This window comes from Stenella coeruleoalba, assembly GCF_951394435.1.
Source record: "Stenella coeruleoalba genome assembly, chromosome: 4".
Lineage (NCBI taxonomy): Eukaryota > Metazoa > Chordata > Mammalia > Artiodactyla > Delphinidae > Stenella > Stenella coeruleoalba.
The window spans coordinates 52,794,198-52,817,740 of NC_137149.1; the positions used below are offsets into that span (position 1 = coordinate 52,794,198).

Sequence of the window (23,543 nt, forward strand, 5' to 3'; positions counted from 1 at the left end):
AATCTCACACAGAAGCATACACATACACACTCACAAAAAGAGGAAAAGGGGAAAAAATAATAAATCTTGCTCTCTAAGTCCACCTCCTGAATTTGGGATGATTCGTTCTCTATTCAGGTAATTCCACGGATGCAGGTACATCACGTTGATTGTGGAGATTTAATCAGATGCTCCTGAAGCTTCTGGGAGAGATTTCCCTTTCTCTTCTTTGTTCACACAGCTCCCGGGGCTCAGCTTTGGCCCTGCCTCTGCGTGTAGGTTGCCGGAGGGCGTCTGTTCTTCGCTCAGACAGGATGGACTTAAAGGAGCCGCTGATTCGGGGGCTCTGGCTCACTCAGGCCAGTGGGAGGGAGGGGTACGGAGTGCGGGATGAGCCTGCAGCGGCAGAGGCCGGCGTGGCGTTGCTCCAGCCTGAGGCGTGCCCTGCGTTCTCCCGGGGAAGTTGTCCCTGGATCCTGGGACCCTGGCAGTGGCAGGCTGCACAGGCTCCCGGGAGGGGTGGTGTAGATAGTGACCTGTGCTCGCACAGGCTTCTTGGTGGCAGCAGCAGCAGCCTTAGTGTCTCATGCTCGTCTCTCTAGTCCGCTCTGTTAGCCGCAGATGATAGCCATTCTAAATAGATACTCATTTATAATGAGGTGATATCTCATTATAGTTTTTTTTTCTGTCCTTAGTCTTATATCTCTCTAAGTGTAATAGGTATGAACAGTTCATAAATTGAAGAATTTTTTAAATTCCCTTTTACAATATCATAAGATGTAGAAAATACCTGGAGATGTTTAAGTTACCTGGAGATGTTTAAGACCTACAAACAGAAAACTAAAAAAGACTGCTAACAAAAATTAAGCAAGATCTAAATAAAAGGAGATCTGTCGAGTTTATAGATTGGGACACTCAGTATTTCTTTCTAAATTGAAGCTTAAGTGCAATCCCAGTCAGAATTCTAGTAGGATGTTTTTGTGATGCACAAATTGAAAAGTGGATTCTCAGCTTCATATTGAGGAATTCCCTGGAGATCCAGTGGTTAGGACTCTGTGCTTCCAATGCAGGGGGCACGGGTTCAATCCCTGGTCGGGGAAGTAAGATCCTGCATGCCACAGCATGGGCAAAAAAAGCCACCACAAAAAATAAATAAAGTCTTTCTCTGGAAAAGCGACTAAAATGAGCAGAACAAGTCTGGAAGAATATTGGTAAATATTTCCATTAGAGGACCTTAATCAGTAATCCATGAAGAAACATTAAAACTCAGTAATTAAGATGACAAAATTATATGAACAGAAATTTCAAAAAAGAAATATGGCTGTCTGATTCACTTTGCTGTACACCTGAAACACAACATTATAAATTGACTATACTCCAATAAAAATTAAAAAAAAAAGAAATATGGTTGGAAATTAACACATGGAAAACCACTCACATTGTGTCAACAGGGAAATGTTAGTTAAAATCACTAGATACACCTATGACATCACAAATTACAAAGGCTGAACATACCAAGTGTTGGCAAAAATGTAAAAAACAGGAACTCATGTTCTGCTGCTTCTCGTGAGACTATAAAAAGATACTACCATTTTAGAAAAGTTTGACTGGCCACATATAAGGTATACATTCACCTACTCTACTACATAGGAATTGTGCTGCTAGATATTAAGTGAAGGAAAGCATAAGTGCAGAAGGCATTGCCCCAGTGTGAACTTTGTTTTTTATGAGCTTGGAGCTACCTACAAAGAACTGCATTCTTAAGGCTTTTTTCTAGTGTGGATTCTCTGATGGACAAAAAAACGACTTCTGTAGACAAAGACTTCCCCACATTCACTGCACATATAAGGCCTTTCTCCAGTGTGGATTCTCTGGTCAACAGCAAGACTTGTTTTGTAAGTGAAGGGCTTCCCACATTTGCTGCATTTAAAAGGCTTTACTCCAGTGTGGACTTTTTGGTGCTGAACAAGTGTATACTTGCGCATGAAGGCTTTCTCACATTCATTATGCTTATAAGGTCTTTCTCCAGTATGGATTCTCTGGTGCTCAGCAAGGTTAACTTTGCCGTTGAGAGCTTCCCCACATTCGCTGCACTCATAACGCCTTCGTGCAGTGTGAACATTCTCATGTCTATTGAGGGCAAAACTGCTTGTAAAGAATTTCCCACATTTGTTACACCCATAAGCCTTTTCTAAAGTGTGAATTCTCTTATGCACAATAAGACTTCCTTTGTAGACATGGGCTTTCCCACATTCACTGCACATGTAAGGCCTTTCTCCAGTGTGGATTCGCTGGTGATAAAGAAGCCTTTTTTTGAAGACAAAGGACTTCCCACATTTGCTACACCCATAAGGCCTTTCTCCACTGTGGATCCTCTGGTGTACAAGAAGGTTATTTTTGTACAGGAAGCACTTTCCACATTCACCGCACTTATGAGGATTTTCTCCAGTGTGGATTTTTTGGTGCTGAACAAGTGAATCCTTGGGAAGGAAGGCCTTCCCACATTCATTACACTCATATGGTCTTTTTCCAGTGTGGATTCTCTGGTGCTCCAAAGGTTTATATTTGTGGGCAAAGACTTTCCCACAGTTACAGCACTCATAAGGCCTTTCTCCTGTGTGAACTTTCTGATGATGAATAAGACTGGAGATGTGTCTAAAGAACTTCCCGCAGTCACTGCACTCATAAGGTTTTTTTCCAGTGTGAACTCTCAGGTGCTCTGTGAATTTAAACTTTTTACGGAAGGCTTTGCCACATTCACTGCACTTGTGATGCCCTTGCCCAGGGTGAGAGACCTCCCTGCTCTGCCTGCTTCTACGTGGATGCTCTCCATCGTGGGAGGGCTGGTGCTGGGGAAAGCCCAGGCTGCCTAGGAAAGCCTTCTCAACCTCTCCGCACGTGAACATATTGTCAGCCAAGTACAAAACATCTTTCTCCGCCAGGACACTCGTATTGGAAGTCAGAGGCTTCAGGATAGATGGTTTCAGCTTTGGATTCCAGTCTTCTGTCACTTGTTCTACAGAAACACATTGTTCAGAAACGGCCTCCTCAGCTTCTACTCCATGCCAACAGCCCAGGGAGACTATAAGTGACAGGTTCTCCAGCATCACGTCACAGTACAGGAGTCTCTGAGCATGGTTAAGGAGACCCCACTCCTCCTGGGAGAAGGACACAGCCACATCCTCAAAGATCACATGGCCCTGTTCAGGGACCATAAATGCTGCTGCTACCATGGGAACCTGAAACAATAACGGAATCGAAAAGGATGAAGACTCCTTTCCTGGAAAGGACTCAGCCAATGAAAAGCCATGGACTCAGGGCCGGCTCCTGCACCGCGTTGGTTGACATAGGACACTGTGGGCGCGGTGGTGCCAGGAGATGTGCGGGATAATGGTGGAGACCTAGGCCGAAAATTCTGGAAGTGGGTTCCGCAACCCGCTCACTCCTGGGCAGTGTGGACGGCGCCCCTTGGGCTCTTTCCAGTTTCTCTAAGCTCAGCTTCACCGAGTGATCCTGAGCCTCGGGTGCTGCAGCTCATTATAGTTTTAATTTGCATTTCTCTGATGGTTCATGATGTTGAGCATCTTTTCATATGCCTGTTGCCCATTTGCATGTCTTCTCTGGAAAAATGTCTGTTCAGGTCTTCTGCCCATTTTTTAATTGGGCTATTTGCTTTTTTGATGTTGAATTGTATGAGCTGTTAATATATGTTGGGTATTAACCGCTTATTGGTCATACCATTTGCAAATATTTTCTCCCATTCAGTAGGTTTTTTTTTGTTTTGTCAGTGCTTTCCTTTGCTGGGCAAAAGGTTTTAAGTTTGATTTGGTCCCATTTGATTATTTTTGGTTTTATTTCCTTTGCTTTAGGAGACAGAGCCAAAAATTATTGCTACGATTTATGTCAAAGAGTTTCCTACCTATGTTTTCTTCTAGAATTTTTGTGGTTTCTGGTCTTACACTTAGGTCTTTAATCCATTTTGAACTTATTTTTGTATGTGGTGTTAGAGAATGTTCTAATTTCATTCTTTTACATGTAGCTGTCTAGTTTAACCAGTTATTGGAGAGACTGTCTTTTCTCCATTGCATGTTCTTGCCTCCTTTGTCGTAGATTAATTGACCATAAGTACGTGGATTTATTTCCAGGCTCTCTGTTCTGTTCCATTGATCTATGTGTCTGTTCTTATGCCAGTACCATACTGTTTTAATTACTGTAGCTTTGTAGTAGAGTTTGAAGTCAGGGAGCATGATTCCTCCAGCTCTGTTCTTTCTCAAGATTGTTTTGGCTTTGTGTGTTTCCATACACATTTTAAAAGATATATATATTTTAAAAATTTATTTTGCTGCGTTGGGTCTTAGTTGTGGCACATGGGATCTTTCATTGTGGCGCATGGGCTCTTCGTTGTGGCGCACGGGCTCTCTAGTTGTGGCGTGCAGGCTCTAGAGCGCGTGGGCTCAGTAGTTGTGGTGCATGGGCTTAGTTGCCTCGTGGCACGTGGGATCATAGTTCCCTCACCAGGTGTCAAACCTGTGTCCCCTGCCTTGGAGGGCGGATTTCCAACCACTGGACCACCAGGGAAGTCCCTCCATACACATATTAAAACTATTTGTTTTAATTCTGTGAAAAATGCTGTTGGTTTTGATAGAGATTGCAATGAATCTGTAGATTGCCTTGGGTAGTATGGTCATTTTAACAATATTAATTCTTCCAGGCCATGAACACAGTATACCTTTCCATCTGTTTCTATTGTCTTCAGTTTCTTTCATCAGTGTCTTACAGTTTTTCGAGTACAAGTCTTTTACCTTCTTAGGTAGATTTATTCCTAGATATTTTATTCTTTTTGATGCAATTGTAAATGGAAATGCTTCCTTAATTTCTCTTTCTGATAGTTTGTTGTTAGTCTATAGAAATGCAACAAATTTCTGTGTATTTGCTTTTTAAAAGGAAATGACTATGGTAACTTATCTAGGAGTGTTCCTGCATTTACTAAAAATATCTTTTAGGATTTTTATTACAAGTGCTTGTTATACGTTTACAGTATTGAAAATAAGTCTTCTCCTTTTCTTTGGAAAAAAGTATAATGTAAACAAACATTCTTTTTTGTTCACCCCTTTGTATTACTTTTATTCTTCATTTACAAAGAAACCAAAAACTACAAGCAAACAAACAAAAATCTTCAGTGACTTTTATATGCCAGTCACCAAATCAGATGTTTGGGATTCCAGGATTAATAAGCTATTGACTGTGCTTTGTTTTCCAGGAGGAGATATAACCACTTAAAGGATGATGATACATTGTGATGAGGGTATATGGACATTAGGGCATGTGCTGTATTTAGTACAATTGAATACAAAGTTGGAAGTCCCTAACTTTGATGTGAGGAGGTGGGTTATTAATGAAGATGTCCCCCCTTCCTCACAGTAGGGGTATTCACTGAGACTATATAAGAGTTTGTCAGATAGGGGAAATTATAATGGTATCAGAGGAGTAAGCTGAGTGGGGAATGACATTGATCATACACATTGGCATTTGAGAATGCTGGATGGTGATTGTGAATTACCAAATACCCAGGATGGCAGAGTCAGTGGTCAGCCTGCTTGTAGTTTACGAACATTTGTGTGTGGGATTCAAATGTATGCCTGGCATTTGTATGTTTTATTTTATTTAATCCTTATAGAAGCCTTGTGAAATTGTCATCTCCATGATAAATTATTCCGTATAATGGAGATTTAGGATTGCTTTCAAATAGTTTATGCCTTAAAAATCCTCCAGTGCCAAGGAGTGTTACGACAAAGCCCAGGGTGTGATTAGAAGTGAATTAGGAAATGAGGCTGGAGAAGTAGCAGAATTAAACTTTTTGATTAATGTTAAATTCTAGATCTTTATTGTCCAAGGAACTTTATGAGTTCTTTCTTCATTTATCTTTGGTAAATAACGAGTTTTTCATTTTTTAAAATTTTGCTATTAAATATTCTGAACTCTTAAAAACTACACATTTAAAATGTATGATTTCTGGGGCTTAAGACAAAGGGCTTTTTAATAAAAATTGGTATTCTCAATAAGTGGGTAATTCCTACTTGTGCTTTGTTTTCATGAATATTCCTTAAGGATGGAATGTAATTTTTTTTTTTTTTGCGGTACACGGGCCTCTCACTGTTGTGGCCTCTCCTGTTGCGGAGCACAGGCTCCGGACGCGCAGGCTCAGCGGCCATGGCTCACGGGCCTAGCTGCTCCGCAGCATGTGGGATCTTCCTGGACCAGGGCACGAACCCGTGTACCCTGCATCGGCAGGTGGACTCTCAACCACTGTGCCACCAGGGAAGCCCTGGAATATAACTTTTAAGAAACATAGCACTTTATATCTTGAATTTTTATTTGGGCCATAAGTCTGTTCCAACTAGTGTGGTTAAGAGCATAGCCTCTCAACTAGAGCACAATTTCCTGGGCTTGAGGCCCAGTCTGGCAGTGCTTTTGTAATTTAGGGTTGGTAATTTAACCTATTAGCACCTAAATTTCCTTCTCTCTAAAATGGGTTTAAAGTAAAAATGAGTTAATCTATGTAAAGTGCTTAGAGTATGGCAAGTGTAAGTGTTCAATTACCGTTGACTTTTTTTTAAATCTGTAGATATAGATGTAGGAAAGTTGTAGAAATGTGCTGTGATATGTTGAGTATTATTAAAATGTTTTATATGCATTTAGAAAAGTAAGTAGGCACAGTTTGAGTCACTTCTGTGATCTAAACAACCATTAATGGTCTGATATTAGTTAAAACTTTGTAGAAATACAAAAGTTAAGTATAGGCAGAGATTGAGGAGTACTGTGGTGTATTTAAAAAGTTGGTTGTATCACTATCTTGTTTTGTACCTTTATTATTTTATATAATTAAAAGATCTGAAGCATTTAGAAGTTGAAATATCAGTCTTAAAAATCTTTAATTTCTGAGTATAAAGATTTATTATAGGAAAGTTAGAGCATATTGAAAAGTATAAAGTCAACATGTCTACCTCAATAACTAGAAATAATAGTTGTCACATCAGTTAGTGTTTTAAAGAACTGTGTGTATATTTATATATATTTAATAACAGGCTTATAGAATGATTTTTTCTTAATGTGAAATTACTCAATAAATATTTGAATGTTAAGTATATAACAAGCATATGATAAGTATTCGGGACATAATGATGAACAGGATTGGTGAGGTCCTTGTCCCTGTGAAGCTTGCATTTTGTTTGGGAAGATAGGGGAAAAGAATAATATTTTAATTTGTGAGAAATGCTACCAAGGAACAGAAGAGACATAAGATAGAAAAGAATGTGGATGGTGTGGGGACACCTATTAGTTTAGGTAGCCTGGTTAGGGAAGGCTTCTGAGGTCACATTTAAGGTGACATCTGAAGGATAATAAAGAGCCAAGTCTGTGAAGAATTAGGGATGAGCATTCCACACAGGGGTGATAGAATGGACAAAGACCTTGAGGCAAGAAGTAATTTGAATTTTTTGAGGAAGTGAGAGAGTATCATTTTGACTGAGCATCTTGAAGGAGGAGAGTAGCATGTGATTTGGCTGTACAGGCAGGAAGGACCAGATGGTTCAGAGCCTCATGGACCTTGTTTGGAGTTTATCAGTGGGTGATGGGAAGCAGCTGAAGCATCTTAAGGAGGGGAATGAAGTGATATGATTTACTTTTTTTTTTTTTTTCCTTTGGCCTGCTGTGTATGTATGTTATGAAAAAAATATAACATAAAATTTACCATCTTAACCATTTTTAAGTGTACAGTTCAGTAGTGTTAAGTATATTCACTACTATCTACTTTCTGTTCCTATGAATTTGACTATTTTAGATACTTCATATAAGTGGAATTATTCAGTATTTGTCTTACTGTGACTAGCTTATGTCACTTAGCATAAGGTCCTCAAAGTTCATCCTTGTTGTATATGACAGGATTTCCTTCTATCTTAAGGCTGAATAATATTCCATTTTATGTTTATACCGCATTTTTTATATCCATCTGTAGAAGGACACTTGAGTTGCTTTTTTACCTCTTGGCTATAGTGAATAGTGCTGCTATGAACGTGAGTGTGCAAATATCTCTTTGAGACTCTGCTTTCAATTTTTTGGTATATATATACTCAGTGGTGGGGTTGCTGGAGCATATGGTAGCTTTTTTTTTTTTTTTTTTTAAGAAAACTCTGTACTGTTTTCCATGGTGGTCATACCATTTTACAGTCCCACCAACAGAACACAAGGGTTCTAATTGCTCCATGATATATATTTTAAAGATTTCTTTGGCTGCTGTTTGGGGAATGAATTGTTGGGAGCAAGAGTGACCACAGGGAGATTGCCTAGGAGAGTAATTGTTAAGAGTCCAGTTGAGAGTTAATAATGGCTTCGATTAGGATGATAGGAGAAGAGGAAGGGTTAGCAAGGTGTTTTGGAATTATTGAATAGAATCAATTTGACTTGCTGATGGATTGGGAAACAAGAGTGAAGGAAAGGGAGGAATCAAGGGTAATTCTTAGATTGGTGGTTTCAAGGTTCCTAATGACATCCATGATGCTAATGCAGGTAAGAAAGTTTCCCGGAGCCCTCAACATATTTCTTCTCATGTCTCATAGGTCAGGCCTGGGTTATTGGATAATGGAAATAGATTCCCCTTGTTTAGAACAATCAAGTTTCATTGTCCCAGGCCTAGGGGAGTGGCCCACCTTCCTGAGCACATTGCTGGCCCATATTTGAACAAAATGGAGGTTCCCTTAGGAAGGAAGAATAGAGAGAGTGACACATAACTAATTAACTTTGTGAGCTTTGGGGAAGCATCTTGACTTCTTTGCTTCATTTGTAAAATGGGAGTATAACTATCTCACAGAGTTGTTGTGAAGACTAAATAAAATAGTGTATTTGAAATGCTTAGGAAGGAATAAACGCTCAACAAATGTCATTTTCTTTACGTCATTCTCCCTCCACCCCATCTTTTTTTGACTTTGTATTTCTTTTAATTATGCCACTGTTTTCTGATCAACCAAACTCACAGTCTTGGAATTGTATTTGACCTTTTCCCCATTGCTGCCATATTTGTTCTGAACTAAATCATTCTTATTGCTGCCATATTTGTTCTGAACTAAATCACAAATAACTAAATTTGTGTTAGAGGAGGCAAAAATCTTATAACTCATCTTGCATTCTATTCTAGTTTCATTAATAAAGCTTTTATTATTTTCCACTTATACCAAATTAAATTTAAACGTGTTATGAAGTTCATAGTGGACACAAACTCCTGCTGATCTTCTGCATGTTATAAATATACTCCAGCAAAATTAGGCTACTCCGTGTTCTTTGAACACACCTTATTTCCTCCTTTATTCTTTTCCTTATGTGTTTCCCTCATGCTAGAGTGTCCTCTCAATCTCTCAGGGTCCATTCTAAATGTTTGTTTATTCAGTCAGTAAATATTGATAATATTCTGTGTTCAGTGCACTGTTGTAAGAGTTGGAGATGTCATAGTTGGCAAAAATTGAGATGGCTCCTGCTCTTCCGTGTTTCTGTTGTCATAAAGTCTTTCCAGAGTCATCTTTAATTTGAGGGCATGACTTCTTCCACCTTGGAACTTTCTTAATGGACTTTTTATACCCTTCTTACTACAATTCTGACAGGCAATATCTGTCTACTTATGTTGTATTATAGTGGTTCTTCTTTATTTTTTACTCAATTAGGGTATCTTTCTCTTAAAAGTTGTACCATAGTCTTGTAGATACTTTTTGACTTGAAGCTTTGTCTTTGATTGTAATCTGTTATAGTTGATGATACCTTACATTTGTATAGTGATTAATCATTTACAAATATCACTTTGATACAGTGTGTCCAGGACTTTAAAGTAAGTTAGTCTGGAATATCGCATGATTTAATCATTGGCATCTGTTCTGATCTAATATGTCTTTGTTGGTACTGAAAAATTTTGTGTGTTAGGTATTTTTGGGAAGAACTGTAGCACATCTTCGTCTGTGACTGCTAATTTCTAATGGAAAAATGTTACAGGATTAACTTTGTTTTTCACTTTTATAGACTGAGCAGTTATAATTAATATATTACTCAGTTGGCTTAAGTCATGAACTCTAATTGATAATTTCACATCTTTTTCACATCTTTTTGAAAGAGTTTAGGGAAATTTAAAATGATGTGATTATTAAAAAGGATGGAATTTTATTCAACCTGTAATCTTACAGACTTTAAAAACATTTAAAAAGTGCTGATTAATGTGAAATTAAGAGTAGTAGAATCAGTAAGTATTAGGCAGGGACTGTGAGATTACAGTGTGTTATTTAGTTGGGGAGTATATTCAACAGATGTTTGAATGCCTACTTCAAACTACTAGACACTTTTTAGGTGCTGGAGAAATATAGAGAACTAAACAAATGAAGTCTCTGCTCTCATTTCACTTTTAATGTTCTGGTTACTTGTCATGCAGTTGTACTTTTGCTATATACAGTATCTGATCTTTGAACAAATTGACAACTTCCTCATTTTATGGTTGCTAATGATCCCGGTATCTGATCTTTGAACAAATTGACAACTTCCTCATTTTATGGTTGCTACTGATCCCAGTGTTCACTAGTTCCCAGACTCCTTTGTAGTTGAAGCTAAGTGGCACATTGATTTTATTTATCAATCTTTTTACTCATTTATAATATATAAATGAGTAAAAAGATTTATACAAGTCACGATAAATCTCTGAGTTTTATACAAAGCACATACAAATACATGTTTTCTGAACCCAACTTTAGTACAATATGGTAGAACTCGAACTAGAATCCAGAATTTATTAACTCCTGGTCCTGTGTTGTTTTTGCCATATGCTATATAATATTTCTTTATGGGACCTATTTTTTTCTCACTGTCCCTCCCCCAATCCCTCCATCCCTCCCCTGCCCCCCACTGCTTCCTCCTCCCACAGTCCACCCATAGCATGATGCAGCTGCCTCTGCCTGACATGCCCCCATCTGCTCTCCTCCTAATGTGTGCTTCTGCCCTCAGCTCATGCTTCTGCCTTGTTAAAGGTGTGTGGTTAGCTTCACGTCTGATGTCTCCTTGGAAGCCTCTTTCTGGGTAGTGCGGGTGTGTGCAAGCATTAGGGTATCCATTTTTCTGAGCCTGTATCTTTGTCAATTTTTATACTTTTATTTGCAGCTCTTGGAGTTTACTTATGTATCTTTTTTTAGCTTTTATTCAAAAAATTTTTCTATAGTCATATGTTTGTTACCATTTGTAGAATCTTAAAAAGAAACCAAAGTTCATATTTTGTGTCTTAACATATATTTTAAAAATTTTACTGTTTTTACCTTTTGACTTTTTGGGGGTTTATTTTAAAATGCCATAGAAACATGCAGATATGTTAGCCCTCTGAATTTAGTCACAACACATATGAAAATATCTGATAAATTGTTTAAACTTGTTTATAAAATTATCAACTAGTTTTTATGGTGTACTGAAAATTTAGGTTTACATTCTGAAGTCTTTAAAAATTTGTTTTCAGGTACATGGTGATAGTCATGACATATTCATTATAAGCCTTGAATACTGAACTGTTAATAATTAGAACTGTTGTTTTTCATATTCTAGGTTAGTAAAGGAGTAAAAAATTGCTATGATATTCTAGGATCTCTAATTTATAATGAAACAACATGGAATAGACTCTGCTTAGGAAATAAACGATAATAAGTCTTTTTTTGTATTCAGTCATTTTTTCCACATTTCTAGATAAACAGCAGCTGTGCTTGTTAAATACAAATTCCAAAGCAAGACATGGTATGTTTATAGATAATTCCTTTCTAATCATGCTGAAGATGTTCCTGAAAAATCTTAACCCTACCACAATTTGGAATTGAAGAACTAAGATCCTGTGGGAAAAATGGGCTTTGAAGTGAGGATCAACAGACACATGAAAGTCTATTTTTTAAAAATAAATTTATTTATTTATTTATGGCTGCGTTGGGTCTTTGCGGCTGCGCGTGGGCTTTCTCTAGTTGCAGAGAGTGGGGGCTACTCTTTGTTGCGGTGCATGGGCTTCTCATTGCGGTGGCTTCTCTTGTTGCGGAGCACGGGTTTTAGGCACACAGGCTTCAGTAGTTGTGGCACGTGGGCTTAGTAGTTGTGGCTCACAGGCTGTAGAGAGCAGGCTCAGTAGTTGTGGTGCACGGGCTTAGTTGCTCCGCGGCATGTGGGATCTTCCCTGGCCAGAGCTTGAACCTGTGTCCCCTGCATTGGCAGGAGGATTCTTAACCACTGTGCCACCAGGGAACTCCTCTAGTTCATTTTTATGTGGAGATAGTAAATAATATGTCGTATTTTTATGGGTAATAGAAAATAATTTTACAATACCTGCTAAATACATACTCCTCAGTAGCTAATTTTTTCAAGCTATATCTTTATTGAAACCTTTTATTTTAAACTTGCTTGATATAAAATAATGATAACTTCACAATTTTAAGAGTTTACTGATCTCCTTGGGTCTGTGATTTGTTGTCTTTATTTAATTTTGGAAAATGTCAACTGTTATCTTTTGAGATAATTCTGTTCTGTTTTTCTTCATTGGGACTCCAATTAAGTGTATGTTAGACCATTTGATATTGTCCCACAATCATTGGGTGCTTCCTTCTGGTTTCTTTTTAGTTTTTTAAACACCCTTGTTTTCTCTCTTTGTTTCACCTACAGTTTCCATGTCTCTGTTGAAATCCCCCGTCTGTTCATACATATTATCCAGATCCTTTTACATACTAATCTTTTCCTCTGGGTCTTTTAACATGTTAATCATAGTTATTCTGGCATCCCTGTCTGACAGTTCTAACATCAGGGTCATCTCTGTGTTTGGTTCTGTTGTTTGCTTTATCTCTTGACAATGAATTTGTTTTTCCTTTTTTATGTGTCTCATAATTTTTGATTGGATGACAGAACAGTTGAGACTGAGGACATAAATGTTGCATATGTCCAGAAAGGGGTATGTTTCTTCTATTAGACAATTAGTATGGTAGTTTGAGTTAGTTTTGTCACTTAGTTGAGCTGGGTATGGCTCTGTTGTTACTATTGTCATAGTATTGTGGTTCAGTGCACCACAGACCTGAAATTTCCCCAGTGGAGTATTGCTTTTACTTGGTGTTTTGTGTGGCCTGAGTATTGTTCCTGCTCCACTGGCAGCTATCCACAGCATGGCTGTGCTACAGAGGGGCCCTCTTTGTGTGTGCTACTGTGGGAGTGGAGGAGTTCTTGATTCTCCTGATTTGCCTTCAGCTTTAGGTAGAGCTTTTGAGCTTGGACCTTGGCAGTTGGGCAGCTAGACTCTGCCTTGTATCTGATGGAGGACTTAGACTTGAGAGAGTTTCCTGTCTTTTGCCCAGGGGTAGCTAACTGCTTAGCTGCGGTGTGGGATCCTGGGCCAAGTGGGTTTCTTGTCTTTCTCCTGAGGCAGTGGGATTTTACTTCTGCCTCTCCTTTAGGAGCAGTGGATCTTTGCCTGGGCCCTGGGGATAGGAGAATTTTTTAACTCTATCCCAGAGGTAAATACCTGCTTCTTCTGGTCTGTGCTTCTCTCTCAGACTCTAATACTGGTTTTTGGTATACGTCTCTTTGCTAATGCTTTCCTTCCAGGTTTTGGATTCTGTTCTCTTATCCTGGTACTCACTTGTATTCCCTGTCTAGGTCTTGACTTCCTGTTGATAATTCTCTGCTGCCCAGACCCCCATGGTCTAACTAAATTCTAGTCTTGTGCTCCCTCTGCATTCTGTTCAGGTTGAGTCCTCAACATTACTGAAGTAGGGTACTTACTGAAAAGACAATAAGGTTTTCAGTTAATTCTGTGATTCAGAAATTGCCAATTATTCTAGTTAATCTACTTGACTGTGTATATTATACTTAACCCTCTGGACTTTGGATTGTTGTGTAATTTGTACCAAAAAGTTCCTAATGAGGATTCCATCTTCTCCTTGGTTGATTTCACAGTCTAACAGTTGTTACAGTTTTATTCTTCATTGTTCACCTGTGCTGTAGAGTGTATGGTTTTGTAGAGATTGAGTCAGATGACCTGGGTTTAAACTCCTGTTTCACCATTTCTTTTATCTGCCTATTTATCCATAAAATATTTATTGACTAACTTTTCTATTCTGGTTGCAGAGTCATTACTGTGACTTCTGGCAGATTTAATTTATTGAGCACAGTCATTATGTTAAATAAGTGTTTTTCATAGGTTCACATTTAATTCTTCCAACAACTCTGTAAGAGCAGTAGGTGTTTTTGTTTTTGTTTTGTTTTGTAGTAATTATATGAGGAAATATTGAGTAATTATTTTAGGAAACTGAAGGCCTGAATAGTTAAGAATCATGTCCGCTGCCTCTAGATAGTAAGAGAAGCAAACCTTCCACAAACATTAGTAATGTTTATCTGATGGATAGTTCATAATATACTTAACTCCTCCTCTGTTAGAAACACACTTTAAGTTTTGTAAGTAATGATTCAGCCAGACTCCTAGGAGCTATACTTGATTGTTCTGAGTTCTCATTTCCCACATTCTCACCATCTGTCAGTAAATACTATGGGTTCTAACTACCCACATATGTTTTGAGTTTCTCTACTTTTCTCTATTCCCATTGCCATCACTCTAGTCCAGGCCACCATTACCCCCAACTGAGATTCCTGCAGTAGCTTCCTAACTTCTTGTTATTGCTCTTGACATTTGACAGTCTGTCCTCTCAGAAGCCTCTAAAAATGCACGTAAGATCATTTTCTTCCCCATTCAGTGGCTTTACTTTGTAAGTATAATAAAATAGCAACTTTTTACCCTGATCTGCAAATCCCTGCTTGTTCTGGCCCCTACCTACCTCTCCACATCTCTTTTTGCCGTTTTATCCCACACTGAGTTCCTTTCTGCTGCTAGAATATGCCACACTCTTTCCCTGTTTCTAAGTCTTAGCACTTGAGGTTTTCTTTGTTTACTGTTCCTCTGTTCCTCATCAACTTTTTTGCATGACTGACTTTAGTGTTTGGTTTTGCATCTTTTTCAGAAAGATGTTTTTTGGTGATCACCTATAGGGGCAGTCTCCTTCCTATCTTCAATAAATTCATAAGTCACTTTTAATACTTAGATACACTTATAACTAGAAATTATATTTTGATATATTTATTAACTTGCTATCTGTACTTGCCCATAGAAATGTAAGCTCCTAAAAATTGGACCCCTGTCTGTCTTGTTTGTATATTACCTAAATAGTGTCTAATATGTCATAGGTAATCCATGAAACTTTTTGGATGATGAATGTCTTGATTCATGCCTTTTGTGCATAAGCCTTTTTCTGTATTTTGATCTTTTCTCCCCTGAAGCTAGAAAGCCAAAGTAGAATTAAGCTAAGGGAAATGTTTACTGTATTTTTAACCATATGTGGTAATTTAAACATTTCAGAAATGATTTCTTCTCTTTTTATTTAGATCTTATGATATTTAAAATGAGTGCTGGGCCATCTCAATTTTCATTCTTCTTTTATTATGAACTTGGAAAATACAGACAATTGTAGCAAAAAGAATAAAACAAAACTTCACCCTCAGAACCACTTTGGTATTGTTCTTTTTTATATACAGTATTACTGTATGTATATAGTTGCAGTCCTCTTAGATGCAGTTTTGCATCTTGCTTTTAAAAATCTAACATTCTGAGCTTTCTCCTAACTGTTAAATGGAATAAAAGACATATTTACTTGTTCTTATTGTTGGATAAATTCCCACTGTTAAATAGATCATCTTCAGTTTTTCCACTAAAAATATTGTTGTAAACATTTATGCGCAGAAACCTTTCTGGCATTTTGGATTTTAAGGGTACGTTCCCAAAAGCATACTATTAGATTAAAGGATATGAATATTTTTGTTTGTTTGTTTTTTGTTGTTTTGTTTTGTTTTGTTTTGCGGTACGCGGGCGTCTCACTGCTGTGGCCTCTCCCGTTGCGGAGCACAGGCTCTGGACGCGCAGGCTCAGCGGCCGCGGCTCACGGGACCAGCCGCTCTGCGGCATGTGGGATCCTCCTGGACCGGGGCATGAACCTGTGTTCCCTGCATCAGCAGGCGGACTCTCAGCCACTGCGCCACCAGGGAAGCCCCAAGGGTATGAATATTTTAAGATTTAAAAAATATGTATTACTGGCAGTATATGTATATTTTTGCTTAATTCATATATTACTGCCAAATTGCTTTCTGGAAGGATTGTGTTTTTGAGTGCCCATTGGTGTTTTCATTGAAAAAGAATCTTTGCTATTTTGGGTGAAATATCATGTTTCATTTCTTTAATTATTATAGTTGGAATGTTTTCCCCTTTGTGTATTGTTAAATACATCATCCCGTGTGATCAGTGGTCCTGACAACAGATCTCTTAAACTAATGAGAGGATGAAGCCTGATTCTTTCCTGACATTCCATTATTGTGACTCTTGTAGAAGTGTGATATTAAAAGGGTTGCACTTTCTGATAGATTATTTATGCTTCCATTTTTTCCAATTTTGTTAAAGTTTTAGCTATTGATAGTTTCCCCCCCTCCTTTTAATTCTGATTTAATCCGGAACCTAGTTTCTTGAATTTCTTGAATTTAGCAACTCACATTTCTGACCAGTAAGTTACCATGAATATTACAAATGTTGGTTGCCTTTATTTTCTGTTGTAAGTTCCTCTTGACTATTCACTACTTTCTAAATGGTGATGTCCATGATACCTAATTGCATAGTTAGTCTGAAGTTTGTGTTATTCATCTCTTTTTATGACTTGAACTATAATATGTAAGTCTAGGAACTAACTGTGTGTCTCTTCTACCATGGGGACTGGTGATCAGAGAAAACTGCAGAGTGAGAAAAAAGAAGGGTAGGGAGTAAAGATAGGCTTGGAATAAAGGAAAAACTAGGCTTTAGAGTTGAAAAACTAGGCTTTAGAATAATGTAAACCTGCTTTAATTGTGTATCATTTACTAACTTAAAGTTTCTGTGCCTCAGTTTCTTTCCTGGGGAAAAAAGGAGATGATAATTCCTATCTTTCAAGGTCACAGTAAGGATCGAATTATACACACACATAGTATGTATATACCTGTGCTGTGTAATATATTATATGGTGTTCAGTAAATAGCTGTTTTTTCCCTTTAGAAATAGAGGGATTGTCACAATGTCTGGGAGGACCATATTGTATAAACACAGGTGTGAGTTGTACGAGCATATGTTAGGACATTGTCTGAGATGCCGAACATATACAGTAAGTTACGTTGTGGTGAGCAAAACACTTCAACAGATTCGTTCTCTGTAACCAAGCTGTAGTGGAAATAGAATTGTATAATTAAAGTATGAAAAAACTCTTTGAAGTTTAATTAAAAATGAAAACTTCCTGCTACATTTATTAATTTTTTGGAAGGAGACTTAATGCTGTATCAAATAATGCTTCTTTGGTAATTGAAGGAAAAAAGCAGCATGTAGGATACTGGAGTACTGTTGCTGTACTGTGAGGCATGTAAATCTGCAAGATTGTGTCTTTTGATAGGATGTTGATAACTTAATTTCATATTAGATGCCCATCCAGTGGATCCTCAGCATTTATCTTATTCTCTGCAAAGTATTGATGAAATATGATTATCAAAATATCCCCTGGATTAACACCTGGCAAATGGATAACCGTCTCAGCAAACCAAGCAAGTTACCTCAAATGGTACTGGCATAATGGGATTAGATGCTTGAGTTCTTTACATTCCTCTTCTGGAAGTTAGAAGATGCTTGCTCTAGAATTCACTCAAACGCAGCTGGGCTTAAGAGTTACAACTTTTTTTTTTTCCTAATATTTATTTATTTGGCTGTGCTGGGTTTTAGTTGCAGCACGCAGGATCTTCGTTGCGGCAGCGTGCAGGATCTTTTAGTTGCGGCATGTGGGATCTAGTTCCCTGACCAGGGGTGGAACTCAGGCCCCCTGCATTGGGAGCGCAGAGTCTTAACCACTGGACCACCAGGGAAGTCCCAAGAGTTACAACTTTTTAATGAGCCAGTTCCTGGAGAACATTCCTGAGTCCCTTCTTTGTGCTGTACTCTCTACCAGTTCTGGGAAAGAGGAGTTGAGGTATTTATAACCTAGGGAGGAAGAGCAGGTATAACTACAGAACACTGTGATAACTGAGGTGTACATAAAGACTGAGAGAAAAAAGTTGTGAGAGAATAAGGTGAAGGAGATAAATGTAAGAAAGTGGGCTCTGAAGTAAAATGGACTTATGCCATTTTAGTTAGGGTGAACACTATATAATACCTATTTAATAGGGTTGTTGTGAATAAATAAGACCAGTATAGGAAAAATGTTTGGCACAATATTTGCCACATAGTAACTCTTAACAAAGTGTTAAGTACTAGTATTACTTTAAATTCTTACAGTTTCTTTCTGTGATGATGCAGTGCTCTAAGCGGTTATTTAATTCTTAAAGCTACTTGGAGTAAAGGATTAAAAAAGACCCAGAATGGGACTGCAGTATGATTTGTTGCTACTATCCCAACTTCTTTGGGTAATTCAAATATGAGGAAAGCTAATAGTTAATGATCCTGTTTTATAGAAAGAGTGTGGTACATGTTATTTTAAGAAGGGGCTTTTTGTTGCATTCTGGTGCCCATCTGTCAGTTGGCTATGGTGGAAACACCCCACCCTGTTTATTTAGCATCATTGGGAGATAAAGTTTGTCATGTGAGTGAAAAGCCAGCACTTACCTGAATACTTACTTTGTGTCAGATGCAGTTCTAAATGCTGTACACAGAGTAATTCATTTGGTCCTCACCACAGGCTTATGAGGTAGATCTCCATTTCACAGGTGCGGTAATGGTGGCCCAGAGAAGTTAAGAATACATTAACAGAGCTGGCAAGTGGTAGAGGCGGGATTCTACCAACAGCTCTCGTATCCTTAACCAGTACTCTTTTGATTCTTGAATAATTGCAGCTTAACTCTTTTGAATTATAAACTTCTTTTATTTTAAACATTTTGGAATCAAATTATTTCTAAAATTTGTTACTTACTTCCCTGCCTGGTACTGAGTGCAAGTTAACAGGCACATTGTTACTGCTGGTGCTCATGCAAAAGCACAGGTATTTTTCAGGACTGTTGATTCATGTAGAGTTGTTCAACCTTATCTCTCATGGCCTTGAACAGCTGTAGTATTTATTTCTTCATAAACTTTTTACTTAAGTAGAACAGTACAGAAAATGGCATGAAATCTTTAGACAGCTCAGCTGTTTTTCACAAAGTGAATGCTCCCATATTACCAGCACCCAGCTCAAGAAACATAATATTGCCCTCACCCCTGATGTCCCTCCTGCCCCCTTATAATCACTGCCTGCGTCTGCGCAGGGTTAACCGCTACCGTCCATACTTCAAATACTGTAGGATCGCTTTCCTGTTTTTGAATGTAATATAAATGTAGAATCATCAACATATGATTACATCACAGTTTATTCATCAGACAGCTGCATTTAAAAAAAATTTTTTGGTATCTGCTAAGGCTGGAAGATGGGTGTCAAGGCTTGAGTTGTCATACCTATTGGTAGTGTAAGGGGTCCTCCTTTGAGTAAAGCATGTAGAGTTTTTATGTGTGATATTTGTGATATCTTTTTCATTTCTGAGGATGTATTTGTGGTTTTTCAGGTTTATCTGTGTTCTGCCTAGGTGAAGTCAGAAGGAGCTTTCAGATAAATGAAGTTTATCTGAGTTTAACTCTGATTATCAGACTAAGGAGTTTAGGAGCAGAGAAACTCAAAATGTGAGGTTCAGTGTTACTTGCATTTTAATTAATTATTTTAAATTTAAATATTAAAAAATAACTATAGGGGCTCCCCTGGTGGCACAGTGATTGAGAGTCCGCCTGCCGATGCAGGGGACACTGGTTCATGCCCTGGTCTGGGAGGATCCCACGTGCCACGGAGCGGCTGGGCCCGTGAGCCATGGCCGCTGAGCCTGTGCGTCCGGAGACTGTGCTTCGCAACGGGAGAGGCCACAACAGTGAGAGGCCCGTGTACTGCAAAAGAAAAAAAAAAAAAACCACAAAACTATATACATATTGAAATAGATTAATTTCAGGGAACTACTTGTAACAATTCCAGTTTTTCTGTAACTGGTCACGTGGTCGTAGTTGGTATTTCTGCTACCTTCTTCTACTACCCATTCCGTATTCTGTTTGTTCTCAGCACCTTAGCTGGTTGTGGTTCTTTGCTTGGTGAGGTGACCCAAAACTTTATTCCTGAAGGATCTGGGCCATTAGTAGTCCTGCCTGGATTGGGTTGTTGTAGTTTTCTATTGACTTTAATCACAGGGCATGGTAGTACTATGAGTTACCTTAAGGGATTGCCTATATTTCAGACTTATTCTTTTTTACCGTCCTTGTTTAATACCAATCCAGTCTCCTCTTGGTAATCAGGATTCCTCACACCAGTCAGTAAAGCAGCTCTCTTCTTTGCCTGTTGATGTACAGGGAGGAAGCACCTAAAGTGGCCGGTGGCAGTTTTAACTTCCAGTTCAATGTAATCGTTGTGTCTCCCAGTGGCAGCCTCTTCCCTTTGGAACTAAGACCTCTAGACAATCAGAACATAAAGTAATGGGGACAGGAAGCAAAAATTTTGCTAGTGGATCTCTAGGGGCAGCAGTGAGTGGTGCCACTCTCATGTCTGCTCTTAGGATCTGTGAATGCTAGCCTTGGGAGAAAGGGCACTATATATTGGATGCTGATTTAGAACATATACAACCTCGTGGAGGACATTGCCCCAACCCTGCAAGATATTGCTGCCTAAGTAGCACCGTAACTGAGTCTTCAAAAGGCCATTCTGTTGTTCTGTCAGCCAGCTGCTTAGGATGATGGGGAACATGGTAAGACAAGTGCTCTTACCAAGTGAATTCCATGAGCATGAGCCCGTTGCTGCATTTCTTCTGCTGTGAAGTGAGTTCCTTGATCAGAGGTAATTTTGTTTCTAATATCGTGATGGTGGATAAGCCTTCTGTAAGTCCATGGATGGTAGGTTTAGCAGAAACATTAGATGCAGTGAAGGCAAATCTGTATCCAGAATGTCTGGTTCAGTAAGGACAAAACTTCCCCTTCTGTGATGGAAGCAGTCCAGTGTAATCAACCTGCCACCAGCTAGCTGGCTGATCACCCTGGGGCATGGTGCCATATTTGGGACTCAGTGTTGATCTCTGCTGTTGGCATATTGGGCATTCAGCAGTGACTCTAGCCAGGTCAGTCATCATGGGTTGAAGCTCATGTTGCTGAGCCCACACGTAACCTTCCTTCCTCCCATGACTACTTGGTTCATGAGTCCGTTGGGCAATGATAATAGTGGCTGGGAAGAGAGGCTGACTTGTATATACAGAACAGGTCATCTTATCCACTTGATTATTAAAATCATCCTCTGCTGAAGTGACCCTTTGGTGAATATTCACATGGACACAGACATTTTCATGTTTTTTGTCCATTCAGAGAGGTTTATCCTTATGTCTCCTCTCCAGACCACCTTGTCACCAGTTTCCCAGTCATGTCCTTCCAGGTCCCTGATCATCTAGATAAACCATTTGCTACATCCTATGAACTGGTATGCAGTGGCACCTCTGGCCATTTCTGCTAAGCAAAATGATCAACCACATGCACTGCTCTGAGTTCTGTCCACTGGGAGGATTTCCTTTACCACTGTCCTTTAGGGATGTCCTGGAAAGGGGCTGCAGTGCTGCAGCCATCCGCTTTTGGGTGGTGCCTGCATATTTTACAGAATCATTTGTAAATGAGGCCCAAGTTTTCTCTTCTTCATTCAACTGATGGTAGGAAATGTCGCATGAGGTCATCAATGTAGGTTGGGAGAGAGAAAATAATGTAGCAGGAATGGAGACCATGGGCATTTGCGTCACCTCTTCATATCTTACTTGTGTATGTGTAATCTCCATCTTGTATCTACTGTTTACTTCCATTTGATGCTGGAGTACCGATGTGCATGCCTAATCTTATGGCTTGATGGGTCAGATAATACCCAGTTCATGATGGGCAGCTCAGTTCGCATGGTAACTTGGTGGCCCATTGTTAAGCATCAGTCTCTGCTGAAGGCCCAGTAGCATGCCAGAATCTGTTTATTATAAGGAGAGTAGTTATTTGCAGAGAGTGGCAGGGCTTTGCTCCAAAACCCTAAGGGTCTGTACTGTGTTTAACATATATAGGCCTGTTAGAGGCTCTAAACAGCATCTCTGTCTGCTCTGACACTTCAGGCATCATTAGATGTGTTAGAGCACATCGTCCAGAAGCTTGCAGGGCAGGCTGAATTGTCCCAGAGCCGCCTTTTCTTCTGGGCAATACTCAAAACTAGTAGCTTTTTAGGTTACTTGGTATGTTGGATAAGTTTTATGTGTCAGCTTGGCTAGGCTGTGGTGCCCAGTTGTTTCATCAAACACTGCTGTAGATGTTGCTGTGAAGGTAATGTGCAGATGTGATTAACATTTACAATCAGTTGACTCCCTAAGTAAAGGAGATTCTTTGATAATGCGGGTGGGCCTCATTCAATCAGCTGAAGGCCTTAAGAGCAAAAACTGAGATTTCCCAGAAAAGAAGAAATTGCACCTCTAGATTGTATCTAGAAATCTTGCCTGAGCTTCTGGTCTGCTGGCCTGCTCTACAGAGTTTGGACTCAAGACTGTAACATCGACTCCTGTCTGAGTTTCTTGCCGAATGGTCCATACTACAGACTTCAAGTTTGCCAGACCCCACAATCGTTTGAGCCCGTTCCTTAAAATAAGTGTGTCTTCTCAGTGTGTATTCTCTCTCTTTCTCGCTCTGTGTGTGTGTGCGTGTGTGTGTGTGTGTGTGTGTGTGCGTGCATGAGTATATACATGTTTATATCTCCCATTGCTTCTGTATATTTGGAAAACCCTGACTGATGCACTTGGTTAATGGGCTGGAGTAATACACCCAAATGAGGAGTATGTTGCCTCTCAAATCCAAAGAGGCCCACTAGGTGTTCTTTTTTTGTGTGTTTGTAGGAGGGACCAGATGCAACTTATCCTTTACCTTAGAAGGGATATCTTGACATGCCCCATACCACTGGACTTCTAGAAATTTTACTTAGGTGGAAGGCCCCTGAATATTTGTCCAATTTATTTCCCACCCTCTGACATGCAGTTGTCTTTACCAATAAGTCTAGAGTAGTTGCAACTTCTTGCTCACTAGGTCCAATTTGTAGACTATCATGAATGTAATAGATGTGATATCTTGTCTAAGAGAAAGGCCGTCAAGATCCCTGAGAACTAAGTTATGACCCCCATCAAAGGGCTGGAGAGTCAATATACCCCTGAGTGAAGATGTAGTGTTGGACTTGCCAGCTGAAAACAAACTGCTTCTGGTAGTCTTTTTTATTTTTTTTGCATTTCTATATTTTATTTTAGTTTTTATCTTATTTTATTTTTTAACATCTTTATTGGAGTATAATTGCTTTACATTGTTGTGTTAGTTTCTACTGTATAACAAAGTGAATCAGCTATACATATACTTATACCCCCATATACCCTCCCTCTTG

General features: G+C 39.0%; 1 protein-coding gene across 2 annotated transcripts in view; it reads left to right on the top strand.

Moving 5' to 3' along the window:
• The window catches only part of STIM2 (stromal interaction molecule 2), a 169,285-nt gene that overhangs the window by 15,558 nt on the left and 130,184 nt on the right, over window positions 1-23,543 (top strand). The window lies entirely within an intron of this gene.